The sequence below is a fragment of the Lactuca virosa genome, chromosome 9 (assembly GCF_052849685.1).
Source record: "Lactuca virosa cultivar CGN04683 chromosome 9, Lactuca_virosa_CGN04683_v6, whole genome shotgun sequence".
Taxonomy (NCBI): domain Eukaryota; kingdom Viridiplantae; phylum Streptophyta; class Magnoliopsida; order Asterales; family Asteraceae; genus Lactuca; species Lactuca virosa.
Genome location: NC_136434.1, coordinates 38,873,563 through 38,886,596, shown reverse-complemented (window position 1 = coordinate 38,886,596; position 13,034 = coordinate 38,873,563). Strand labels below are relative to the sequence as shown.

Below are 13,034 nucleotides of genomic sequence, written 5' to 3'. Positions count from 1 at the left end.
ATTAGTAGTGTTAAACTAAGAGGATCAAAGAGTAAATAACCATTCATTAGCATGTATTCACCTTCCATATCCTCCAAACACTTATTTTATCAAAACAGTGGCGAAAACCTCAACTGAGCATTCAAGGACTAAGCGAACATCAAAGAAACCTAACTACTCTCTTCACGAATATGGAATATACCTAGGTAGGTGAGTGGAGGATAAGGCCCAACTACAAAAGGAGTAAGCACATGGTACAATTCAACTCAAAAAACCTTCTTCAAAAAATTCCAATTTCCAGGAAATTTTCTAGAGAAAGACCAAAACGACCCTTAAGATTTTTATTGCACCAAAACTTTAAAGCATCAGACCAACTTCTTTTCCCCTGCCTGCCCTAATCTCGAATGTTCATGTTAATTTGAAAAAGTTGGGCGTAAATAACAATGAATAAAAAAGACCATAATGTCCTTTGCTTGAGTAATCACACCAAAACTTCAAAACATCACACTATACCCTTCTTTCCCTCATGCCTACCAAAAAACTTGAAATTTCAAACAGACTTTGAACCACCTGTTAGATTTGATGTTATATTTGACAGTAACCAGAAAAGGACCATATTGCCCTTTATTCTTATTATTACTCGAAAACTTCAAAACATCATACCAAGAGCTATAAAAATTCAAATGAACATTGTTGCAATTATAGAAAAAAAACCAAAATGCCATCAGAAATTATAATTTTGCCATGTCTTTCAACCATCAAACATCAGAAAAGGACCAAAATACCCCTAAAAAAATTTATTGGACAAATATGAATATGTGAATATGAAAGTTGAAACAAACTTATTTACACAATGGTGGTCGAGATGACATAAATGGAGTTCTTTTACAATATCAATTGACATATCAGTACGACGGGCAACCTGGTGACCAGGATGAGTGGTATGGCAGGGAACCATTCCATTTTGAAGTGGCTTTATCACACACTTCTACACCAGTGTCTATAACCGGTTTCCTTAACAATATGGGATCCAAGTGAATAGCTAAGTGAATTAATTACATCATTAATTTCATTTCCCTCAAGAAAAAGAGCAATCTCAGACATGTGAAAAAAAAAACGATATATAATAGTTTAATTTGACCTTCGAATGAGTAGGTTCACAGAAGAATTCATGAGGATGGAGACTGTATTCTTTGACCAAAACTGTTGTCTTCATATGATTTCATCCTAGAAATGAACAAAAAAAACAATATGTTTATTTTGTTTCACGTAAACAATCAAATACACAAAAAAATCATATTCAATTTCACAAAATAAAACAATAATAATCTAAGTAAATTATGTGTATCTTTGATAGATAAAATCCTAACTGTAAATAATTTAAAAGATACAACCTAATTTGGATGATTCAACCAGGGAATACGATTCACCCAAATACAGGAGCAAGAAGGGATCTATAGAGTTCTTTTTTTCATGAAGTCTATCTGTTCAAATTGGAGGTGTGAACTAATTGTAAATAATTTAAAAGATACAACCTAGATTTGGATGATTCAACCAGTGAATACGATTCACCCAAATACAGGAGCAAGAAAGGATCTATAAAGTTCTTTTTTTCATGAAATCTATTTGTTCAAATTGGAGGTGTGAACAAATCATCCGCAAACTGGGCCATATTCACCATTTTTTCTGTTTCCTCACACTTATTTTTTTTCCTAATCTGAACTTGATTGATTTCTTCTTGATATCCAGAATCTGAGATGAGTAGAAATGTTAAAAAAACATGGGATCCAATAGTAATACCCCATATGAAACTGTGGCAAAATTACCATTCCTTGTGCCATCGATGTTGTGTGAAGAATGCACTTTTCCCCTGTCATAAGCCAAGCATCAGTCCATCATATGAATAAATCCAATTGTGTTCCAATTTATTGTTCGATTTTCAAATTACTGATAGAGTTTCAATTAGGGCTTTATGAATCAGAAGAGAACATAAGAATAATAAAAAGCGAGTAGAGATGGTGTACCAGTAAAGCCATTTATGCGGGTTGCCAAGGTGAGTTGCCAAAGTGAGTTTTGACAGTCAAAACGCCAGATCAAACATGAAATCGGAAATTCGATGGTAGGAGTTCACAGAGGTGGTGGTGCAAGGTTGGTTGACAGTTGGAAAGGGGTGTCTGGTGGTTGTCTTTGTTGATGGCAGCTAAAGCTCGATGGTGGCAGTGGTTGTTCTTGACTGATGGTGGTGTTTGGGGAATAAGGGCGACAATTTGGTGATTGGTGGTTCTCGGTGATGTGGTTTTCAGGCGGTGGTGGTTGACAGAGGTTGGAGATGGCGTGAGTTGTTGTGATGGTGAAGATTTCTGGTCAACCCGGTTGTGGATGGGAGGCTGATGAAATTGGAGGAGCAAAACATCGTAAAATATAGGAGGAGAGGGTTCCAATATAAAGGAGATATGGCCGAGATTAAGGGGTGTTTGGTATTGAGGTATTAATTATCAATCTATTAAATCACGGCTGGATAAGAACTCAACTCACTCCCTTGACTTTTTCACTGTTGACCAAATAAGGGAATATAGTTTTACTTTGACCGATTCATTTGCACATAGACCAATTAACAGTTCCTATGATATGAGACATTTAAGGGATAAAAATGCATAAAACATTTGTAATTCATGCTTCATGTTTTGTACTACTTAAATTTAAGACTTTTTTGTCCTAAAATAGCTAAATGTTTTTTAAGGTATATAGATATATACTAGGAAACATAATAAGGGCCGTGATAATCACGACCCTAAAGAGTTTATTAATAAGCTAGTTTTTATTGGTTTGAGGGAAAACACGACATCAAAGCATATATTTTATCCCAAAAAGCAACTGATAGTCCTTACTTCTAACATCTTCAAACGTATATTAATATCAACATATATTCTCACAATGCATACAACATCATCATCAACTTTCAGCCTAAAGCAAATGTCTCTTGTAAAACCTCCCTCACAATCATGATTTCACCTTTTCACCTACTGATAACTAAAGTATTACAATTACATGTTGAAGTTCAAAAAAGATTACACGACCAAACTGAGGAATAATCATTTATTTTTCCTAAAATACAACACTGGTCTCCAACTGCAAGTGTAAAGGAAACAATGTTAGACTTAATGAACTTAGTACTAAAATTAACTACCTCAAATAGCAGATGAACAAAAATAACCCCCAAATTTATCTTTATTTCATAATTAGAATAGTCAAATATTGATGCGACTAATAATCTTCTTCAAATGGGTTTTTTTCCATTTAAATAGCAATACTTTGAAGTGGTAATCGTTTCCTTGGTAGATTTGCAGATAGGTCACTATATGAAGAAATTTATAGCATTTACACTTTTCCTAATTAAATTTAAAAGAAACTTAGAGCATTTACACTTTCCTTAATTAAAATTGAAAAGTCATGAAATTATGAGATTGATGCTCTTTTTGTTTGTACGGAAGGGGTATGAGAACGAAAGTCATGGAAATATGAACTTTTTAGCTTTTTTACAAATATGCCCTGAATTTGGACGAAATCTAAGAGATACATATTAATTTCATTTATAGAAGACCAAGGAAGAAGGGGGGGGGGGGGGGGGGGGGGGGGGGGGAGAAAGATTACCGAGTGAATTTAATATACTCTGGCCAATCGAGTCTTTATTAACTTCTTTGCTTGTGCTGCCAAGCATATTTTGAAAGAAGTATATTTTTGAAGCCTTCATGCACTTGAATTTCAAGAACTTTGTGCCTGGTCTCATCATAACTGTTATCATATACATTTTCCATATTGTTCTCTTTTCTGATTCTACATTCGTGACACCAGTTTCTAAATTTAGAGATAGTAGTTGATTCATGTTATCCTCTTGAGCATAAATTTGACTTTACTAATAAAGCAACTCCTAAATATTCCAAAAAAGAACCCAAATCAAAATCGTACAGATATTCATAAACTCAAATAAATGCAAAACTTCATGAAAGAGAATATGTGATGCGATAGTAAAATATAATTGTTCATGAATTTCCTGTAAAGAACATGTTAAATTAGTAAATTAGCCTATCCTATGTAAAAAAAAAATAAGGAAAATGTTTGATTCATGACATTACACTGAAGTTAAATAATCGACTACATGAATATGATGATGGATTGGTCCTATCAACACGTGATATAATGCTTCCTTTACATCATTATGTAAATAGGAAAAAAACTTTAATATATGAGAAAAAAAATGTTTAATGGAATATCGCAACATAGTTGGTTTAACTTGGTGGTATATGTTGTATAGATACGTCATCAATGGCATCAACAGGAGGCGAATGGGTAATTCAGAACATTCAATGGAATGAACCATTCCATCCGATCCTCGATTACATCATACCAAACACTACCTATGCTTTGTTTATTAAAACTTAGATGTATTCGTTTACCCTTCATGGCTAATTCATTCAGTTGCTCCTTTAGCTTAATAACTGTTTGTTCCCTGCAAAAGGAAACATATAATATTACTTGAAAATGAAGAGCTTTGATTTTTTTTAATTAGATTCAACTTTCTTGCAAGTTTGATGTTGGTAGTTTAGGCTGCAAATCAGCTCAAAATGAATAAAAAAAAATCCGTTAGAACTCAAATAAAAAGAATCCTAAAATCGATAGACATAAGAGCATGTGTTTGCTCACTCTTCATCCCCAGACCCTTGATGCATGTTAAAAGGAAAAAAAAATGACAGTTTCAAAGTATCAGAAGTCAGAACACGAATCAGATTTCTTCCAAGCCTTTATAATCATCTAGATGCCTACTTGGTGGACTCTATACTGAAACAGCCATCAGATTTTTTTTTTTTCATTTTTTTCCATGCTATTACTTTATCTTTTACTTTAGGCATTTTTTCAAACAGTTCATATGCATGCCAAAATTACCATATATTAATATTCAAAATCGGAATCTACACAAACCCATAAGAAATTATTTTTTTAAGAAAAGATAATAAGTAATAAGAACTAAAATTGTAGAAAGCATAATAGGTACATAATTAAAAATATTTATAACCAAGCAGGTTAAGGAATCACTGGAAAAAAAATTATACCTTGTGTATACTAATGTGACTCTTCCAAGGGGATCAAAATATGCTTCCGTGCCTGGGTGAGAAGAGAAAACAAAAGAAAAACCAAAACAAAAGATTAGTTTAGATAGGATTTATCATTTATTGAGGATCGCACCTAATAATTTCTTCACAACTAAACGTTGTTTTGCATGATTGTATTCAATAAGTTTTTCAAACCCCATATATAGCTACATAGCAATTGTAAAAAAATAAAACAATAAAAAAAATTCTCAAAACAAGTAGATCCACAGCCATATCTAGAACACATACATAAGAAAAATGAAGGCATAAAAAAAAAAACTCACCATTCATCCAAGTTTTGGGGAGGCTGGAATTACGTCTTCCATTGAACCTTCACATCCTTGGCCATTAATCTCAAACCTACACAGAGAAGTTTTAGAAATCAGCATCCAAAGGGCTAATTCATGCATAGCTTTTTAGTATCTTTTGATTTTAATTTTCTTGAAAATTCAGGTTAGTTTGAGTTTAATTATTTATGACCTTCAAATCAGGACCTACATAAAGGTTTTTATATATGAAACTCATGAATATTAACCTATCAAGACTTTTGGATAAAAGAAGTTGTCAGTCCTCACCTCTACGGGTAACATAGGAGTCCGAATTGAAAACCGACATTGTTTGGGTAATTCACCAATTGCGGATCAACCCGACAAAGTAACTCGTTGTGAACAAGCACATGTTATCCAGTTTGTCCATCCTACCCATTTTGCCTCCAGTAGTTAAACAACATGTGTGTTTGTTTATGAATATAGTATTTACTTCAAATATTTCTCAGATTTTTAGTATGCACATAATGATGAAGAGTGTGCATAAACCTTTTAGAACCAAGAAAAACATTGAAACTTATAAAATAAAAACATGTTCAGTTTAGTTTAGTGATCGGTTCCAAACTTTCTGTTTAAACAACTAAATACCGAGAAAAAGCATAATCTAACTCGTTACTTATTCCTCTCAAAACATAAAAGAATGTCATATGAGAAAACATATCAACTGGATCAGATCTTCTTCCACTTGTATTCTAATGAAACTTGAAATTGAGGTGAAATTATCAGAGTAGGTACAAATTAAAGAAATGAAAACCTTTTTCTATCAGGTCAAGTTCTAGATCCTCCAACAAACGTTCTGTCTTTCTATGAACAACTTTGTCTTAACCCTTTATTTCATTAAGTGATGATGTCTAATTTCTCTTGAAAAATGGTCGATTCTTGTTGTGGGTCTTGTCACTTGCGATACTTGAATAAAATCTAATGGTTCAAAGAAAAGATTGTAAGCACTATGTCATAGCCATTGTACATACATACCAATGGAAGGAAGCTAAAGTCAAAAAAGTTTTGAAAATTTCTAAAGCAAATTAAAAAAACTAACCTGATATGAAGCCAAATATAGATATATTCCTACAACAATATAAACATTAATTCTCTGAGTCAATAGGTTTTTCAGGGATAATTGAATATTTCATATTAATTTCAGAAGATAAAAATTACACTTTATTTACAAATTATTACCACGGATGCTTAGTTGCTAGGCTTTTGAATCACTGATGTCATTGAGGAAATTACCAGCCTAAACTCGTATATCGATACATGAAAGTTTTTATTTGCATATCATAATACTACCTCTTTGAGTCTTTGTACATTAACAGGAAAACTTTTAGCAAATGCACCATGTCTGAAACAAAGAGGGGAGAAATAAGCAGAGCATATTTATTATACATACCGCTTTGTGTGCAAACAATCATCACCATTTTGGGTTTTCTTCAAATTTGGGACGTTCCTCATGATTGGTATCTATTAATCTACAGGGTATAAAAAAATCTGCTTATTCTTTTAATTAGCACACCAAATGGTCAACTAAATGATTTTAGTGAGTGTTCTAGTGGTTTTACCAGTCAAGTATAACCTGCTGACACTCCCATTATAGTGACGATGTAATAATGATTGATTGTCACCAATAGCCCCTGAGTTGACTCTACAACAAGACCCATCAAATAAAAACTCAATCTCAATAACAGATGATACTTGGAAAACTAATTTGAATGAAAACCCCTAATGTGAGCTGCAATCAACAGAGAAGGATAGTAGGTAGAAATTGTTTAGCTGGGGAAATGTTTGAACGCAATACACCATGTTCACTTTTCTAGTTTCCACCATGTGGATATACCTCAAGTCAAGACTTAAAATTGGATTCATTGTCATCAGGTTGAGGCCAATCATTTAATGAGCTTAAAAAACGTGTGGTGGCAAACACGTAAATAATCCAAAAACATTAATGAGCGGTGGCAAATTTGTAAATAACCCAAAAACATTACACCCTTAGGGCACTTTAGTAATATCATACCGTCAAATTTCAACAGAAAGCAATCATTTCCCTCTTCGATAACCCATAAGACGAAAACCATCTACAGAAACATCGATAACAAGAAAACCATTTGCAGAACAATCGATAAGAAAGAATCCATTTGCAGAAGCATCAAATAAGATAAACGAAGAGAAATGTCTTCAGATGAAAACATGAACGAGACCATTACATCACTCTTAACAATGAAAGGTAACCATCGGTGTTTTTTCTCCAATTTTTAACGATTTCTAACCATTTCTCGTAATCTTCGATAACTATTAGTTGATTTAGAACTAAAAATATTGTTTTCCCACTGTTCATTCTTCAAAAAAGGTTGTTTACTTCAATTTTTTGTGATAATCGATCATTCTCGTAACCCTCCTTCGTTATTAATTTATTTACATGAAATTTTTGTAAGAATCATCCATTATTAGTTGATATACAAATGATTTTACATCATCTCGACATTTTTCATCTTTATTCAAAAAATATTCTGTCAAAATACGAACGATACTTCACATTTCGTTGATGTTTTCTTCTTAAACTTATAGAAACAACACCAACAGTGACACATACATATAAACGAAAAACAAGAACAAATCAACAAGGTAAATAAGATAAGTTTTGTTTACTTCTGAACACATATTCATATGAATATATATATATATATATATATATATATATATATATATATATATATTTATATATATGTTTTATTCAAAATATTCATTCATGAATATGTATGTTGAATTCACATATGAATATAAACATAACTTGTTGTCATACATACATTATTCAAATGTGAATACAACAAAAATGACTTATATATGTTCTATTCAGATGTGAATATAACAAAACATATTCATATGTTTTATTCAAAATATTCCTTCATGAATATGTATGTTGAATTCACATATGAATATAAGCATAACTTGATGTCATACATATATTATTCAATTGTGAATACAACAAAAATGACTTATATATGTTCTATTCAGATGTGAATATAACAAAACATATTCATATGTGAATAAAAAACATATGAATAAATATATATGTTTTATTCAAAATATTCATTCATGAATATGTATGTTGAATTCACATATGAATATAAACATAACTTGCTGTCATACATACATTATTCAAATGTGAATTCAACAAAAATGACTTATATATATGTTCTATTCAGATGTGAATATAACAAAACATATTCATATGTGAATAAAAAAAATATGAATAAATATATATGTTTTATTCAAAATATTCATTCATGAACATATATGTTGTATTCACATATGAATATAAACATAACTTGCTGTCATACATACATTATTCAAATGTGAATACAACAAAAATGACTTATATATATTCTATTCAGATGTGAATATAACAAAACATATTAATATGTGAATAAAAAAATATGAATATATATATGTTTTATTCAAAATATTCATTCATGAACATATATGTTGTATTCACATATGAATATAAACATAACTTGCTGTCATACATACATTATTCAAATGTGAATACAACAAAAATGACTTATATATGTTCTATTCACATGTGAATATAACAAAACATATTCATATGTGAATAAAAAAAATATGAATATATATATATATATATATATATATATATATATATATATATATATATATATATGTTTTATTTAAAATATTCATTCATGAACATATATGTTGTATTCACATATGAGTATAAACATAACTTGCTGTCATACATACATTATTCAAATGTGAATACAACAAAAATGACTTATATATATGTTCTATTCACATGTGAATATAACAAAACATATTCATATGTGAATAAAAAAAATATGAATATATATATATATATATATATATATATATATATATATATATATATATATATGTTTTATTCAAAATATTCATTCATGAACATATATGTTGTATTCACATATGAATATAACAAAACATTTTCATATGTGAATAGAAAAAATATGAATATATATGTTTTATTCAAATATTCATTTGTCAATATCAAACTCATTTATCTTCTACTTACTATTGAATGAAGGTAAGAACACTATCATTTTCAATAAAGATTCACCAACAATCAGAGAAACAAGATCAATGCAGAAAAATCAAAAAGGTATAAAATACATATCATATCTTTTAAATAAATAAACTTTATTCATTTATAATATAATATATTTTCTTTGTAAAATGTATTTCAAAATTATTTATCTTCTACTCACTAATTCATGAAGGTAAGAAGATTTGTAATTCTGATAAAGACCCCACAACAATGATAGAAACAGATTTGAAGAGGAAAAATGTGAAAGGTACAAAATTCCTATCATATCTAAATATATTCATATATTAATAAAATTGTATATCTTAGTTATATTTTTGTAATAAATCAACGAGCATATATAATATTCATATATAAATAGCTTATTCAAATATTATATGGTTTCATTTCCGAGATAAAAAAGAAACAAAAACACCAAAGAAAATAAAGCATCAAAGCAGAAAAACTCCATCAAAAAGGAAAACTCCTGAAAAACGACAACTACAAGATTCAGAATCTGATTTTGAAAGTAGTCGTCCATCAAAAAAGGCAAAAAAAAAAGGAGTCACCAATCAAAAAAGACAAAAAAAAACCAGTGGTAAAGGAATTTTACTCAATGAAAAACAGATGTTCACCAGAATCATTGCTATCTATAATCCTTGGTTTGAGCAAAGAACAAAAACAATGTGTAAGATCTATGGGTTTTGGAGCTTTGTTAAAAATGAAGATCACAGATATAGGATTTTATGTTCTTCAAAAATTTGATTCTGAGAGAATGGTGATAGATATTGAAGGAAAGAAACTGAAAGTAACAACAAAGTTTGTTCATGACATGTTGGGCATACCAATTGGTGGAACCATACTTACAAAGCTGGATCAATGGCCTAAGGATGACACAAGTTATGATGAATAGAAGCAACAATTTAAAAAAGATTCAATCATCCGACCGAGTGCAATAAAAATGTTATTGTTTCTACCACACAAGTTGATTTCAATTTCAAATTGAACTTCTTAGTTCTTTTTGTCAACACGTTTTGTGAGTTAACATCAATGGGAAGATGCAACTTGTTTCCTTTGAGTTACATTTCAAGAAAAACAGATATCAGCAACATAGACTGGTGCAGCTATGTTTTGGACTGTCTTGTCAGAACAAAGAACTCATACATACCATACTCGGATAACAGCTTCTTTGTTGGACCTTCAGTTTTCTTGGTGGTAAGTTATTATAATGTTTATACTCAATTTTTAATAATATTGATTATTCATAAACTAATAGCATATATTCATATATGAATAATAAAAGTATACTTGTTTACACATAATGATTTACATTACTTATTAATATATGAATAAGTCATTACTTATTCATATATGAATAAGTAAAAAATAATATTACTTCTTCATATATGAATATCAATTAGTTATCATTCATGTGTAGTTGTTCTATGCTAATAACATCCACTCAGAAGCTTTGACAGTAACACGTAAACGTCCAACAATTTGTTATTGGAGTTCAGAGAAGATTAGATATCGAGAGGCATTTGAACAAGAAAAATGTAGATTTGGACTTGGAGAAATAAATGAAGAATTTGTTGATGAACAAGATGAAGGAGATACAGATCTCGAAGACAATGATTATGATAAAGATGAAGATCATTCTGTTGAGGTAATTAGTTTGAACATGTTAATCATATATGATTACATTAAATTATTATATTAAATTTTAATCATATACTTCTTTTTGTTACATAGGCATATGAATCAAAAATATCAAAATTGCTTAATAGTTTTGAGAGGATGAAGGAAAAGCTGAATTCAAAGCTTAATGATGCGATGACAAAGTTCCCTGAAAAGGAAAGTTTTAGAATTTTCAAAGAAAAGATGACAAATATGATTGTTGAAGAAAAAACTGAAAGCTCAACACTTTTTAATTTTCCAAGTAATGAAACTGGAGTTGAAGGAATCAATTTGACACCAATAATGGGTCAAAAAACAAATGATCAAAAAGAAAATGAAGATAAAGAGGGAAATGGTGAAGAAGACAGTGATAATGATGCAAGTCAACCAGAAGTAGATTATTTGCTTGATTCAAATGAAGCAGAGAATGAAGGAATAAAGAATGATGCAGATAAGAATAAAAAAGAAGGTGAAATTGGAGTAAAAGAGAAAGATGGAAAGAGGAATGAAAATGAGAATGATGAAGAGGAAAAATGTAACACCCCGATTCTCAGGTATTGCTTAAATATGAGTTATTGGGTTAAGCCCTACTCGACGAGTTGGTTGATCTACTCGTCGAGTAGCAGCGGGAAGGATCGCGTGTTAAGTAACCTACTCGACGAGTCCATATTGGGACTCGGCGAGTAGGAGCTGGCAGCTGAAACCCTAAATCCCAGGGTTGTGCACCCTATTTAAGGGAACACAAACCTCTTTCAGCCTCTTTGCAGTCTCTTAGCAAACCCTAATACGTGTGTGTGTGCCCATTGTGTGTTTGAAGCCTTGGAAGAGGATTTTTTGGTGAAAAGAGCTAGGGAAGCAAGTGGTTTGAAGCAAGGAGCTTGGGGAAAATCTGGATCTACTCCAGTTGTCATCTCTTGGGAAGGTATCAAGCTGTTACCCTCCTTTCTATTTCGTTCTAGACCTCCTTGGTTGGAGATTAGGGTTCTTGGTTGGGTTATAAAGTCATTTCCTGGAGTATGAGCCAAGATCTAAAGTTGTAACTTCAGATCTGAACTCTCTATAGATTGAAGGACCATAAAGTTCTTAGCTTTGGCAAGTTTGAGCCCCTCCCTAAGTGTAAAACCCTATTTCAAGCATAGTTTGGGCTTTTTGAGTCATTGGAGCCTTGCATCCACGTAAAGTTTGCAACTTTACGTGATAAGCAGGCCTAAGGAAGTTGGATCTACAATTTGGGGCCTTGTCATGGCTTGAAAGTTGTCTGCATGATAAAATGACTGAATGGACTCGGCGAGTCGCAAAGTTGACTCGGCGAGTCACATGAAGATGGTCGTGAACTCGACGAGTTGATGAACAACTCGGCGAGTCCGATGAAGATCGCCATAAGACTCGACGAGTTGAGGAACAACTCGGCGAGTTGGATGAGTTTTCTCTTGGATATGTATGAGTGTGTATCCGTCGAGTTGTAAGGAGGGAACTCGACGGGTGACCTTAAAGTTCGAACGAGAATCAAAGGAACTCGACGAGTCACCCCGATGACTCGGCGAGTTGGATTGTACCTCAAGGAACTCGGCGAGTAGCCGATGGTACTCGGCGAGTTGGGGGTCAACATGGATTGTTGACCTTGACTGAGGGCTTTAACTTTGACCAGGGTTTGACTAGTGGGTTATGGAGTACCCTATAAGGTTAAGGACTTATGAGTACGATGTACTATGATGATATGTGGTGGAGCTCGTGTCAAGTGATCCGAGAGTTAGAGTTTACTCTTCCGAGTCGAGATTTGCAAGGTGAGTTATCCTCACTATATCGATAGGGTCTACGGCACCAAGGCCGGCCCTT

The 13,034-nt window shown here is 31.9% G+C and overlaps 2 long non-coding RNA genes across 4 annotated transcripts; both read right to left on the bottom strand.

Annotated features, from left to right (window-relative positions):
• Positions 1 to 804: 804 nt before the first annotated feature.
• On the bottom strand, positions 805 to 2,444 carry LOC145136115 (uncharacterized). 2 transcript variants are annotated; one of them, XR_013720234.1, is made up of 3 exons: positions 2,004 to 2,444; positions 1,780 to 1,849; positions 805 to 1,206 (listed from the first exon to the last, which is right to left on the bottom strand). It is a non-coding gene; the product is annotated as an uncharacterized LOC145136115 (long non-coding RNA). The 2 variants fall into 2 exon arrangements; XR_013720235.1 differs by lacking the exon at positions 805 to 1,206 and adding an exon at positions 1,217 to 1,731 and having other exon boundaries at positions 1,806 to 1,849.
• Positions 2,445 to 4,134: 1,690 nt separating this feature from the next.
• Positions 4,135 to 5,798, bottom strand: LOC145135528 (uncharacterized). 2 transcript variants are annotated; one of them, XR_013719873.1, is made up of 4 exons: positions 5,702 to 5,798; positions 5,411 to 5,486; positions 5,088 to 5,139; positions 4,135 to 4,486 (listed from the first exon to the last, which is right to left on the bottom strand). It is a non-coding gene; the product is annotated as an uncharacterized LOC145135528 (long non-coding RNA). The 2 variants fall into 2 exon arrangements; XR_013719874.1 differs by lacking the exon at positions 5,702 to 5,798 and having other exon boundaries at positions 5,411 to 5,569.
• Positions 5,799 to 13,034: the final 7,236 nt, after the last annotated feature.